The sequence below is a fragment of the Lissotriton helveticus genome, chromosome 1_2, assembly GCF_964261635.1.
Source record: "Lissotriton helveticus chromosome 1_2, aLisHel1.1, whole genome shotgun sequence".
In the NCBI taxonomy this organism is placed as follows: Eukaryota; Metazoa; Chordata; class Amphibia; order Caudata; family Salamandridae; genus Lissotriton; species Lissotriton helveticus.
Genome location: NC_136058.1, coordinates 325,760,556 through 325,775,363, shown reverse-complemented (window position 1 = coordinate 325,775,363; position 14,808 = coordinate 325,760,556).

The following is a 14,808-nucleotide window of genomic DNA, read 5'->3' as shown; positions in this document are numbered from 1 at the left end:
CAACTAACTCTAGGATTCATGTTACAATTCCACGTGGGGTGTACAATATTTCCCTAGTTCAGTGGTTAGTACATCACAACTGAATTTGGGATATATATGTGTAGACTCATGAAATAATAGAATTACCTGTTACTGGGAATGTAATGATACATAAAGTATAGCACTGTATTGTTAGAGAGTCATAACCAGATTCATTGGATATGCGCAGAGTACACGGATCTCCTGTCTTGTTATGCATGTTTGGTGACGAACCAAGAAATATTTTCATTCAACCCCCTGCGAACGCAATCAAATTGGAAGATCCAAAAGCTTTCGCGTTTCTTACGGGTATATTCCATAGTTTGGCCAGGTTTGTATTGCACTTTCTCCAGAATACACCATCTAAGCTCCATTTCATTATGGTTCAGGTCTGTGCAATGTTGTACTATGGGTGCTGTTAATTTCCTCAATCTCACCGCAGACTTATGCTCACTAAATCTGATGCGGAATTCCCTCCCTGTTTCGCCGATGTATGCGAGGCCACAAGGGCATAGAATAATGTAAACGATATTACTGCTTCTGCAATTAGTAAGTGAATTTAACTTTATTCTAAAGTTATTGTATTCCAGTAATTCAGTAATGATTGCAGCATCACAGGCATGGCAGGAGCCACATCTATGATTGCCCAAGACTGGTTTGGATTCTATAAGGGACGTTTGAATATTGCCATTCTTCTGTTTACCTCTAGTGTGGACAAGGTGGTCCCTTAAATTTCTGTTCCTTCTGTATGCCACCAAAGGTTTCAATGCGAACAACTCGCTCTCATCTGTTTGTAACACATTCCAATTTTTGTTGATTATATTTTGGATTTTGTAATTAAGAGGTGAGTGGTTGATGACACATGTTATTTTATTTGTGGATTTCCGTCTTGATCCAATCAACAATGAGTCCCGATCATAATACTTCGCTCTTTTAAAGGCTTGCCGCACCAGCCGGTGGGGGTAGCCTCTAGCAAGGAGCCGTATTTTCAATGCTTCTCCGTGGCGTTGATATTCCATTAGAGTGGTGCAATTGCGGCGTGTCCTAAGGAATTCGCCAAACGGTATGGAATCTTTTTGACAGTGGGGGTGGAAGCTCCCATATTGTAGAATAGTATTTTTGGCAGTGGGTTTCCTGTAGAGACTCACTTCCAGGACCCCACTCCTGCCATTTATTTCAATATCAAGGAAGACTACCTTCTCTGTACTATAGTTAGATGTAAATCTCAGATTTGAGTCGCTCAAGTTTAGCCATGATATATATTCTTTCAGGTGATCTTCTGTCCCGTGCCAAACAAAAAAAATGTCATCGATGAACCGACGCCATAAAAGAACATTTTCAAAAAAAGGGGCCATCTCATTGTACACATGTTTCAGCTCCCACTCTCCCATGTAGGTATTCGCCACACTGGGCGCACAGGAAGCTCCCATGCTGGTGCCCTTCACTTGTTTGTAGAGGGCACCATCATAGTCAAAGTAATTATTACGTAATACAACCTCCAGGCATTGTAGGATAAATCCATTCGGTCGATCATCTGGGTACCTATGCAGCAAAGCCGACACCGATTGTAACGCTTGACATTGAGGAATGTTGGTGTACAACGCCTCAATGTCAAGCGTCACCAGGATGTCACACATTGCGTCAAAGTTAACTCCCTCTATTTTGGTGATCATATCGCCCGTGTCGCGGACAAAGGAATCGTATTTCTGTGTAAGTGGGCATAAAAACTTGTCGACGTATTTAGACAGAGGCTCTGTACTGGACCCAATCGTTGAAATTATTGGTCGCATTGGGGGATTAGTCTCATTTTTGTGAGTCTTCGGTAACCCATATAAAGCAGGTACTACTGGACATGTTTTATTAAGGTAATTTAATTCATCTTCACAGATGTATCCATCTTCAAAGGCTGAATTTGTTATTTCCCTTATTCTCACATTCAAACGTTGTAATTCCCTCGGGTGTGCTGGTCTATAATGTTCCTCTACATTCAGCAATTCTAGCATCTTTTCATTATACCTACTTTTATCGAATATGGTGATACCCCCACCCTTATCGCATGGTTTTATTACCAAATTGTTATTTTGTTCGATTTTCCTGAGGGCATTGTTTTCTTCTTTCGATAAGTTGTAGTTTGGTCTATTAGTTCCTCTTAAAAGACGTGTAACGTCTTGTAGTACTAGGCGTTCAAAAATTTGGACCTCCGGTCCTACCGCGTCTAATGTAGGGGTAAAGCTAGAGGGAGGTTTGCAGCCAGATAGATTAATAGTTTCTTCAGCTATTGTTTTTCCTTCAAAGAATTTTTTCAGCCTGACTTTTCTAAAAAATGCAAAGAGGTCTTCATGAAGTTTGAATTTATTCAGATTGGTGCCAGGAACATATGAAAGACCACGGCTTAGTAGTGAGGTTTCCTCCCTGTCAAGTTTCGAAGAGGATAGGTTGTAGATCGGTATTATATCGTTCGCTTTGTCTACACTACTGTTATTGATAGTGTCTACCACCAGTATTGCTGATTCCGTGTCTTTACATATTGTTGCTGAGGTTGAGGGCTCATCGTTTGATGTCCTCCCCTGTCCTGCTGCCAATGCACGTTCTTCCCTCTGTAAGGGCCTCTGGATAAAAAACCACGAGTGTGGGTATTTTGATATCCTTGTCTCCCTCTGTAGGGGGGTCTGGAGTTGTATCTACCTCTACCCTGATCTTGGTAATTGTCCTGGTCTGAATCAGAGGAACCTGTATCTGAGAAGTTTGTATAGTTTCTTTTATAGGAGTTATCATAATTTGGATTATAGTTACCTTGGTGTCCTCCTTGATAGTAATTGGGGTTTAAATAGGGGTAGATTTTTTCTTTTGTGAACCAGCGAATGTCTTTCTTGAGTTTCTCACTTTTTTTATTAGTAAGATAGTTGTCAAAATCCTTCATTTCTGATTGGATCTTCTCAAGTTTGTTTTTTGCATCTTCAACTGCACTAGAGGTCTGTAATTTCTCCTCTAGATCTTGAATTTCCTTATTGAGGGCTATCATGACATCTCTAGCTGTTTCGATTATGAGCATCATCCAGTCTCTGGAGCAGCGGTTTGAAATCAGTGACCACCGCTCCAGAAACTTTCTGATCTCAATGAACAGGGCGGGAGCGTTGCGAACCCTAAGTCCTGATGGAATTACCCCCTCTTTAAGGTATGCTAGCATATAATGTGCATGTGATTCAATACGTCTCATTTTCTTTTTCAAATTAAGGAGATTTTGCCATTCGCTATTGTCTCCCAAAGTAGTAGGTGTTGTACTACTTCCATCGGTTACTATACCCATTAAGGAAGAAAACTCCTCGTCCGTAAAACCGAATGTCTCCAATTTATCCATAGTAATAAGAGTTAGTTTTAATATCCCTACGAATTTGGTGAGATGTTTGAGATAAAAAGATTATTTAGTAAGGTCAGAGCAGAAGTTTTAAGACACCAGCCTGTCACAGACACTCCTATAGTCAAGTGAGCCGTTGTCTCACAGCAATGTGCTTATAACTCTTAAGGGAAACTAATCCCACTGATAGATATAACCTAATATCCCACAGTTAAAAAACCGTGAATGCAATCACATAAGATTTGGGACCCCCTCTATGGTTAATTCAATTGACCGGGGATAAGAGAGGACACAACACAACTAGTACTAGTAGAGATCCCCCGTGGTCAAATTATACTTTCACATATGGCATAAACTCACAAAGTCAAATCCAGACCCTTCAGAAAAGGATTACAGGTACAACAATTGTTTTTTCTTATTTCATTTTTTGCATTTTATTTATTTTTTTCTTTCATATTTGTATCAAAAATATTTTTCATTTTTTAAAAAAGTTTTTTGTAGTTGAATATATAGCTTATCATAAACATAATTCAATTCATGTTGTGATACTCATACAATATCTTTGAGAATCTAAGTACCTTACAATAAAATATTATACCCTGTGTGGCACACACCAACCAACATACACACTAGCTCATACACACCACTCAACAATTCAACATTCAGACTTAGAAAAAAGGAAAAAACTCAGAAAAATTCAGAAAAGACACAGAGGTAAACCCATTTGTACATCTGAGGTAGCACCGATATTAATTGTGCCAGAGTAACGCCAGGTCTACGCGCGTTTCGGCGGATTTAACCACCTTCCTCAGGACCACATCAAGTAGCGATAAACTCTACTTTCTTTACTGTGTGCACAGGGTATCTGCAATAACAAATAACATAAATTTGTGTCTGTAATTACATTTTATATACAAAAACTCTTGTATTTAATTCCTTTACTTATAGCTAATAAAAGTCATATTTCAACAACACTTAATTAACATCCATTATATGAATACAGCATATAGGACCTGTAATAGACAACATAGTCGAAAGGGCCACTGATCCAATCAATCATATTGGATCTCTCTAATTTATATCGACATTACAAACTGAGACATACGGCACACTTAAAAAACAAAAGATGTCATGTGAATGGCTTTGTCCATTTCTTATACCAATTGTGGGATACTTGAGTAGATATCTCTGACCGACTATTCAGTGCTCAGCCCACAACCCTTAGCTGTCTTGAGACTAGAGCAAATGCTAAACATATCTCTAACTTATAGGCTGCTAAATCAGTCCTTAGATCGTTTAAATCCTATCTAAATAAAACAGGGTTAATTCACATGCTCCTAATTAGTTCTTACCTACCATATAAAAGCACCCAGCTCTATCCACTTTCTTTTACTTATAGATGGTAGTTACTTCTTAGAATGTACAGACGGTATAACTTTAGCGCCTGGAAAAGATAATGGAGGATTTATAGGGGCCTGCTATTGCATACAGCGTGCAAAGTAATGGCAGCATGATAAAGGAACTTACCCTCGAGTTATACAACTTGCTTCGTTATAGGGACTGTCTATACACTGGGTTGATTAGCGAAGCGGTTCAGCAGCTTATACCACTCAGTTCTAAAAGCGTAGTTAAACTCTATATTAAACACTTGCAAATTGTAATTGTGTCATGATGTTTTAGGTGCGCGATAATGATGCTTACCAATGGAGATGAGCGAATGGTTATGTTCGCATTTACTGGTAGGCGAGACTCATATTTTCAAACGGTTCGTTGCTTTTATGTTCATGTCTTATTTATAAGTGCGATAATGATTAAGATCGCTTCCTTATCATTTGTATTTCCTGGATCTGTAAGTTAGAGCAATAACAGTGTCTGAGATTATCAGCATATTTCCCAATTACTTGTAACTTTCATGTTAACGATTTTTTAGAAAAGGTTAGCGCTGAGCATAATTAAAATATGACTCGCGTCCGAGTCTTTTTTCTAAACGATAAAAGGCCATTTGGCGCGCTCTCGTTTTCCGTCCCCAAGTAGTTACTAAATCTCCGCTGAGATCTTTTTAGAGATAGGATAAGCTAGGAAATGCCTATCCTTCCCAGACTTTCTGATTTCCACCCCGCCTACAAGTAGCTTCCTATTTGTCACATAGCTAACCGCAATTACCGCGACATACCTTTCTGTGTTATCCAAGTCAGCCTACAAAGTTTCCCAGCGTCAACGACCGAGCTCCGATCCGCTTAGCCGTGCAGTTCGAAATGCCTCCCCTAAATAGGTAAGACATACGCTACGTTGTTACCGGCGTCCCTTAACCCGGATATGATTGTGTGTAGTTCCGGTTTCAATATTTGAGCGCCATCTTGCAGCGGGAAGAATATACGAAGAATCGCATTATGCTTCACACTAATGCCCTCAATTCAAGCTCTTTAACCCCTTTCAAAGAGAATTATGTATAATTCCCAATACTCATCCACGAGACAAAAATATTAACACACTCCTTAGTGTAGTCGGTATGTGAAAATTGGCACTAACACAGGACTCCTTATTTCTATTTCGTGTGATATTAAGTATGTACTTACTTCAGAGGTTACAGGGTCGCCACAACATATAAGATATGTACATGTATTCGATAGTAAATTGACTACATGTAATGTTCCTGAGGTATTGTCTATGTGGGCGCCATTTTAAAGCGGGCAGATATTCCGTATAATTGCCTTATACTTTTCATTAGTGCTCTCCATTCCTGATGTTACTCATTATTTCAGAGGGATTTATATATAGCTCCATGGTCTTAGTCACAGGACAGAGTTATTATTCTTAGTATAATCAGCTTGTGTGAGTTGCAACTAACTCTAGGATTCATGTTACAATTCCACGTGGGGTGTACAATATTTCCCTAGTTCAGTGGTTAGTACATCACAACTGAATTTGGGATATATATGTGTAGACTCATGAAATAATAGAATTACCTGTTACTGGGAATGTAATGATACATAAAGTATAGCACTGTATTGTTAGAGAGTCATAACCAGATTCATTGGATATGCGCAGAGTACACGGATCTCCTGTCTTGTTATGCATGTTTGGTGACGAACCAAGAAATATTTTCATTCAACCCCCTGCGAACGCAATCAAATTGGAAGATCCAAAAGCTTTCGCGTTTCTTACGGGTATATTCCATAGTTTGGCCAGGTTTGTATTGCACTTTCTCCAGAATACACCATCTAAGCTCCATTTCATTATGGTTCAGGTCTGTGCAATGTTGTACTATGGGTGCTGTTAATTTCCTCAATCTCACCGCAGACTTATGCTCACTAAATCTGATGCGGAATTCCCTCCCTGTTTCGCCGATGTATGCGAGGCCACAAGGGCATAGAATAATGTAAACGATATTACTGCTTCTGCAATTAGTAAGTGAATTTAACTTTATTCTAAAGTTATTGTATTCCAGTAATTCAGTAATGATTGCAGCATCACAGGCATGGCAGGAGCCACATCTATGATTGCCCAAGACTGGTTTGGATTCTATAAGGGACGTTTGAATATTGCCATTCTTCTGTTTACCTCTAGTGTGGACAAGGTGGTCCCTTAAATTTCTGTTCCTTCTGTATGCCACCAAAGGTTTCAATGCGAACAACTCGCTCTCATCTGTTTGTAACACATTCCAATTTTTGTTGATTATATTTTGGATTTTGTAATTAAGAGGTGAGTGGTTGATGACACATGTTATTTTATTTGTGGATTTCCGTCTTGATCCAATCAACAATGAGTCCCGATCATAATACTTCGCTCTTTTAAAGGCTTGCCGCACCAGCCGGTGGGGGTAGCCTCTAGCAAGGAGCCGTATTTTCAATGCTTCTCCGTGGCGTTGATATTCCATTAGAGTGGTGCAATTGCGGCGTGTCCTAAGGAATTCGCCAAACGGTATGGAATCTTTTTGACAGTGGGGGTGGAAGCTCCCATATTGTAGAATAGTATTTTTGGCAGTGGGTTTCCTGTAGAGACTCACTTCCAGGAACCCACTCCTGCCATTTATTTCAATATCAAGGAAGACTACCTTCTCTGTACTATAGTTAGATGTAAATCTCAGATTTGAGTCGCTCAAGTTTAGCCATGATATATATTCTTTCAGGTGATCTTCTGTCCCGTGCCAAACAAAAAAAATGTCATCGATGAACCGACGCCATAAAAGAACATTTTCAAAAAAAGGGGCCATCTCATTGTACACATGTTTCAGCTCCCACTCTCCCATGTAGGTATTCGCCACACTGGGCGCACAGGAAGCTCCCATGCTGGTGCCCTTCACTTGTTTGTAGAGGGCACCATCATAGTCAAAGTAATTATTAAGTAATACAACCTCCAGGCATTGTAGGATAAATCCATTCGGTCGATCATCTGGGTACCTATGCAGCAAAGCCGACACCGATTGTAACGCTTGACATTGAGGAATGTTGGTGTACAACGCCTCAATGTCAAGCGTCACCAGGATGTCACACATTGCGTCAAAGTTAACTCCCTCTATTTTGGTGATCATATCGCCCGTGTCGCGGACAAAGGAATCGTATTTCTGTGTAAGTGGGCATAAAAACTTGTCGACGTATTTAGACAGAGGCTCTTTACTGGACCCAATCGTTGAAATTATTGGTCGCATTGGGGGATTAGTCTCATTTTTGTGAGTCTTCGGTAACCCATATAAAGCAGGTACTACTGGACATGTTTTATTAAGGTAATTTAATTCATCTTCACAGATGTATCCATCTTCAAAGGCTGAATTTGTTATTTCCCTTATTCTCACATTCAAACGTTGTAATTCCCTCGGGTGTGCTGGTCTATAATGTTCCTCTACATTCAGCAATTCTAGCATCTTTTCATTATACCTACTTTTATCGAATATGGTGATACCCCCACCCTTATCGCATGGTTTTATTACCAAATTGTTATTTTGTTCGATTTTCCTGAGGGCATTGTTTTCTTCTTTCGATAAGTTGTAGTTTGGTCTATTAGTTCCTCTTAAAAGACGTGTAACGTCTTGTAGTACTAGGCGTTCAAAAATTTGGACCTCCGGTCCTACCGCGTCTAATGTAGGGGTAAAGCTAGAGGGAGGTTTGCAGCCAGATAGATTAATAGTTTCTTCAGCTATTGTTTTTCCTTCAAAGAATTTTTTCAGCCTGACTTTTCTAAAAAATGCAAAGAGGTCTTCATGAAGTTTGAATTTATTCAGATTGGTGCCAGGAACATATGAAAGACCACGGCTTAGTAGTGAGGTTTCCTCCCTGTCAAGTTTCGAAGAGGATAGGTTGTAGATCGGTATTATATCGTTCGCTTTGTCTACACTACTGTTATTGATAGTGTCTACCACCAGTATTGCTGATTCCGTGTCTTTACATATTGTTGCTGAGGTTGAGGGCTCATCGTTTGATGTCCTCCCCTGTCCTGCTGCCAATGCACGTTCTTCCCTCTGTAAGGGCCTCTGGATAAAAAACCACGAGTGTGGGTATTTTGATATCCTTGTCTCCCTCTGTAGGGGGGTCTGGAGTTGTATCTACCTCTACCCTGATCTTGGTAATTGTCCTGGTCTGAATCAGAGGAACCTGTATCTGAGAAGTTTGTATAGTTTCTTTTATAGGAGTTATCATAATTTGGATTATAGTTACCTTGGTGTCCTCCTTGATAGTAATTGGGGTTTAAATAGAGGTAGATTTTTTCTTTTGTGAACCAGCGAATGTCTTTCTTGAGTTTCTCACTTTTTTTATTAGTAAGATAGTTGTCAAAATCCTTCATTTCTGATTGGATCTTCTCAAGTTTGTTTTTTGCATCTTCAACTGCACTAGAGGTCTGTAATTTCTCCTCTAGATCTTGAATTTCCTTATTGAGGGCTATCATGACATCTCTAGCTGTTTCGATTATGAGCATCATCCAGTCTCTGGAGCAGCGGTTTGAAATCAGTGACCACCGCTCCAGAAACTTTCTGATCTCAATGAACAGGGCGGGAGCGTTGCGAACCCTAAGTCCTGATGGAATTACCCCCTCTTTAAGGTATGCTAGCATATAATGTGCATGTGATTCAATACGTCTCATTTTCTTTTTCAAATTAAGGAGATTTTGCCATTCGCTATTGTCTCCCAAAGTAGTAGGTGTTGTACTACTTCCATCGGTTACTATACCCATTAAGGAAGAAAACTCCTCGTCCGTAAAACCGAATGTCTCCAATTTATCCATAGTAATAAGAGTTAGTTTTAATATCCCTACGAATTTGGTGAGATGTTTGAGAGTAAAAAGATTATTTAGTAAGGTCAGAGCAGAAGTTTTAAGACACCAGCCTGTCACAGACACTCCTATAGTCAAGTGAGCCGTTGTCTCACAGCAATGTGCTTATAACTCTTAATTGGCAGCAGGACAGGGGAGGACATCAAACGATGAGCCCTCAACCTCAGCAACAATATGTAAAGACACGGAATCAGCAATACTGGTGGTAGACACTATCAATAACAGTAGTGTAGACAAAGCGAACGATATAATACCGATCTACAACCTATCCTCTTCGAAACTTGACAGGGAGGAAACCTCACTACTAAGCCGTGGTCTTTCATATGTTCCTGGCACCAATCTGAATAAATTCAAACTTCATGAAGACCTCTTTGCATTTTTTAGAAAAGTCAGGCTGAAAAAATTCTTTGAAGGAAAAACAATAGCTGAAGAAACTATTAATCTATCTGGCTGCAAACCTCCCTCTAGCTTTACCCCTACATTAGACGCGGTAGGACCGGAGGTCCAAATTTTTGAACGCCTAGTACTACAAGACGTTACACGTCTTTTAAGAGGAACTAATAGACCAAACTACAACTTATCGAAAGAAGAAAACAATGCCCTCAGGAAAATCGAACAAAATAACAATTTGGTAATAAAACCATGCGATAAGGGTGGGGGTATCACCATATTCGATAAAAGTAGGTATAATGAAAAGATGCTAGAATTGCTGAATGTAGAGGAACATTATAGACCAGCACACCCGAGGGAATTACAACGTTTGAATGTGAGAATAAGGGAAATAACAAATTCAGCCTTTGAAGATGGATACATCTGTGAAGATGAATTAAATTACCTTAATAAAACATGTCCAGTAGTACCTGCTTTATATGGGTTACCGAAGACTCACAAAAATGAGACTAATCCCCCAATGCGACCAATAATTTCAACGATTGGGTCCAGTACAGAGCCTCTGTCTAAATACGTCGACAAGTTTTTATGCCCACTTACACAGAAATACGATTCCTTTGTCCGCGACACGGGCGATATGATCACCAAAATAGAGGGAGTTAACTTTGACGCAATGTGTGACATCCTGGTGACGCTTGACATTGAGGCGTTGTACACCAACATTCCTCAATGTCAAGCGTTACAATCGGTGTCGGCTTTGCTGCATAGGTACCCAGATGATCGACCGAATGGATTTATCCTACAATGCCTGGAGGTTGTATTACTTAATAATTACTTTGACTATGATGGTGCCCTCTACAAACAAGTGAAGGGCACCAGCATGGGAGCTTCCTGTGCGCCCAGTGTGGCGAATACCTACATGGGAGAGTGGGAGCTGAAACATGTGTACAATGAGATGGCCCCTTTTTTTGAAAATGTTCTTTTATGGCGTCGGTTCATCGATGACATTTTTTTTGTTTGGCACGGGACAGAAGATCACCTGAAAGAATATATATCATGGCTAAACTTGAGCGACTCAAATCTGAGATTTACATCTAACTATAGTACAGAGAAGGTAGTCTTCCTTGATATTGAAATAAATGGCAGGAGTGGGGTCCTGGAAGTGAGTCTCTACAGGAAACCCACTGCCAAAAATACTATTCTACAATATGGGAGCTTCCACCCCCACTGTCAAAAAGATTCCATACCGTTTGGCGAATTCCTTAGGACACGCCGCAATTGCACCACTCTAATGGAATATCAACGCCACGGAGAAGCATTGAAAATACGGCTCCTTGCTAGAGGCTACCCCCACCGGCTGGTGCGGCAAGCCTTTAAAAGAGCGAAGTATTATGATCGGGACTCATTGTTGATTGGATCAAGACGGAAATCCACAAATAAAATAACATGTGTCATCAACCACTCACCTCTTAATTACAAAATCCAAAATATAATCAACAAAAATTGGAATGTGTTACAAACAGATGAGAGCGAGTTGTTCGCATTGAAACCTTTGGTGGCATACAGAAGGAACAGAAATTTAAGGGACCACCTTGTCCACACTAGAGGTAAACAGAAGAATGGCAATATTCAAACGTCCCTTATAGAATCCAAACCAGTCTTGGGCAATCATAGATGTGGCTCCTGCCATGCCTGTGATGCTGCAATCATTACTGAATTACTGGAATACAATTACTTTAGAATAAAGTTAAATTCACTTACTAATTGCAGAAGCAGTAATATCGTTTACATTATTCTATGCCCTTGTGGCCTCGCATACATCGGCGAAACAGGGAGGGAATTCCGCATCAGATTTAGTGAGCATAAGTCTGCGGTGAGATTGAGGAAATTAACAGCACCCATAGTACAACATTGCACAGACCTGAACCATAATGAAATGGAGCTTAGATGGTGTATTCTGGAGAAAGTGCAATACAAACCTGGCCAAACTATGGAATATACCCGTAAGAAACGCGAAAGCTTTTGGATCTTCCAATTTGATTGCGTTCGCAGGGGGTTGAATGAAAATATTTCTTGGTTCGTCACCAAACATGCATAACAAGACAGGAGATCCGTGTACTCTGCGCATATCCAATGAATCTGGTTATGACTCTCTAACAATACAGTGCTATACTTTATGTATCATTACATTCCCAGTAACAGGTAATTCTATTATTTCATGAGTCTACACATATATATCCCAAATTCAGTTGTGATGTACTAACCACTGAACTAGGGAAATATTGTACACCCCACGTGGAATTGTAACATGAATCCTAGAGTTAGTTGCAACTCACACAAGCTGATTATACTAAGAATAATAACTCTGTCCTGTGACTAAGACCATGGAGCTATATATAAATCCCTCTGAAATAATGAGTAACATCAGGAATGGAGAGCACTAATGAAAAGTATAAGGCAATTATACGGAATATCTGCCCGCTTTAAAATGGCGCCCACATAGACAATACCTCAGGAACATTACATGTAGTCAATTTACTATCGAATACATGTACATATCTTATATGTTGTGGCGACCCTGTAACCTCTGAAGTAAGTACATACTTAATATCACACGAAATAGAAATAAGGAGTCCTGTGTTAGTGCCAATTTTCACATACCGACTACACTAAGGAGTGTGTTAATATTTTTGTCTCGTGGATGAGTATTGGGAATTATACATAATTCTCTTTGAAAGGGGTTAAAGAGCTTGAATTGAGGGCATTAGTGTGAAGCATAATGCGATTCTTCGTATATTCTTCCCGCTGCAAGATGGCGCTCAAATATTGAAACCGGAACTACACACAATCATATCCGGGTTAAGGGACGCCGGTAACAACGTAGCGTATGTCTTACCTATTTAGGGGAGGCATTTCGAACTGCACGGCTAAGCGGATCGGAGCTCGGTCGTTGACGCTGGGAAACTTTGTAGGCTGACTTGGATAACACAGAAAGGTATGTCGCGGTAATTGCGGTTAGCTATGTGACAAATAGGAAGCTACTTGTAGGCGGGGTGGAAATCAGAAAGTCTGGGAAGGATAGGCATTTCCTAGCTTATCCTATCTCTAAAAAGATCTCAGCGGAGATTTAGTAACTACTTGGGGACGGAAAACGAGAGCGCGCCAAATGGCCTTTTATCGTTTAGAAAAAAGACTCGGACGCGAGTCATATTTTAATTATGCTCAGCGCTAACCTTTTCTAAAAAATCGTTAACATGAAAGTTACAAGTAATTGGGAAATATGCTGATAATCTCAGACACTGTTATTGCTCTAACTTACAGATCCAGGAAATACAAATGATAAGGAAGCGATCTTAATCATTATCGCACTTATAAATAAGACATGAACATAAAAGCAACGAACCGTTTGAAAATATGAGTCTCGCCTACCAGTAAATGCGAACATAACCATTCGCTCATCTCCATTGGTAAGCATCATTATCGCGCACCTAAAACATCATGACACAATTACAATTTGCAAGTGTTTAATATAGAGTTTAACTACGCTTTTAGAACTGAGTGGTATAAGCTGCTGAACCGCTTCGCTAATCAACCCAGTGTATAGACAGTCCCTATAACGAAGCAAGTTGTATAACTCGAGGGTAAGTTCCTTTATCATGCTGCCATTACTTTGCACGCTGTATGCAATAGCAGGCCCCTATAAATCCTCCATTATCTTTTCCAGGCGCTAAAGTTATACCGTCTGTACATTCTAAGAAGTAACTACCATCTATAAGTAAAAGAAAGTGGATAGAGCTGGGTGCTTTTATATGGTAGGTAAGAACTAATTAGGAGCATGTGAATTAACCCTGTTTTATTTAGATAGGATTTAAACGATCTAAGGACTGATTTAGCAGCCTATAAGTTAGAGATATGTTTAGCATTTGCTCTAGTCTCAAGACAGCTAAGGGTTGTGGGCTGAGCACTGAATAGTCGGTCAGAGATATCTACTCAAGTATCCCACAATTGGTATAAGAAATGGACAAAGCCATTCACATGACATCTTTTGTTTTTTAAGTGTGCCGTATGTCTCAGTTTGTAATGTCGATATAAATTAGAGAGATCCAATATGATTGATTGGATCAGTGGCCCTTTCGACTATGTTGTCTATTACAGGTCCTATATGCTGTATTCATATAATGGATGTTAATTAAGTGTTGTTGAAATATGACTTTTATTAGCTATAAGTAAAGGAATTAAATACAAGAGTTTTTGTATATAAAATGTAATTACAGACACAAATTTATGTTATTTGTTATTGCAGATACCCTGTGCACACAGTAAAGAAAGTAGAGTTTATCGCTACTTGATGTGGTCCTGAGGAAGGTGGTTAAATCCGCCGAAACACGCGTAGACCTGGCGTTACTCTGGCACAATTAATATCGGTGCTACCTCAGATGTACAAATGGGTTTACCTCTGTGTCTTTTCTGAATTTTTCTGAGTTTTTTCCTTTTTTCTAAGTCTGAATGTTGAATTGTTGAGTGGTGTGTATGAGCTAGTGTGTATGTTGGTTGGTGTGTGCCACACAGGGTATAATATTTTATTGTAAGGTACTTAGATTCTCAAAGATATTGTATGAGTATCACAACATGAATTGAATTATGTTTATGATAAGCTATATATTCAACTACAAAAAACTTTTTTAAAAAATGAAAAATATTTTTGATACAAATATGAAAGAAAAAAATAAATAAAATGCAAAAAATGAAATAAGAAAAAACAATTGTTGTACCTGTAATCC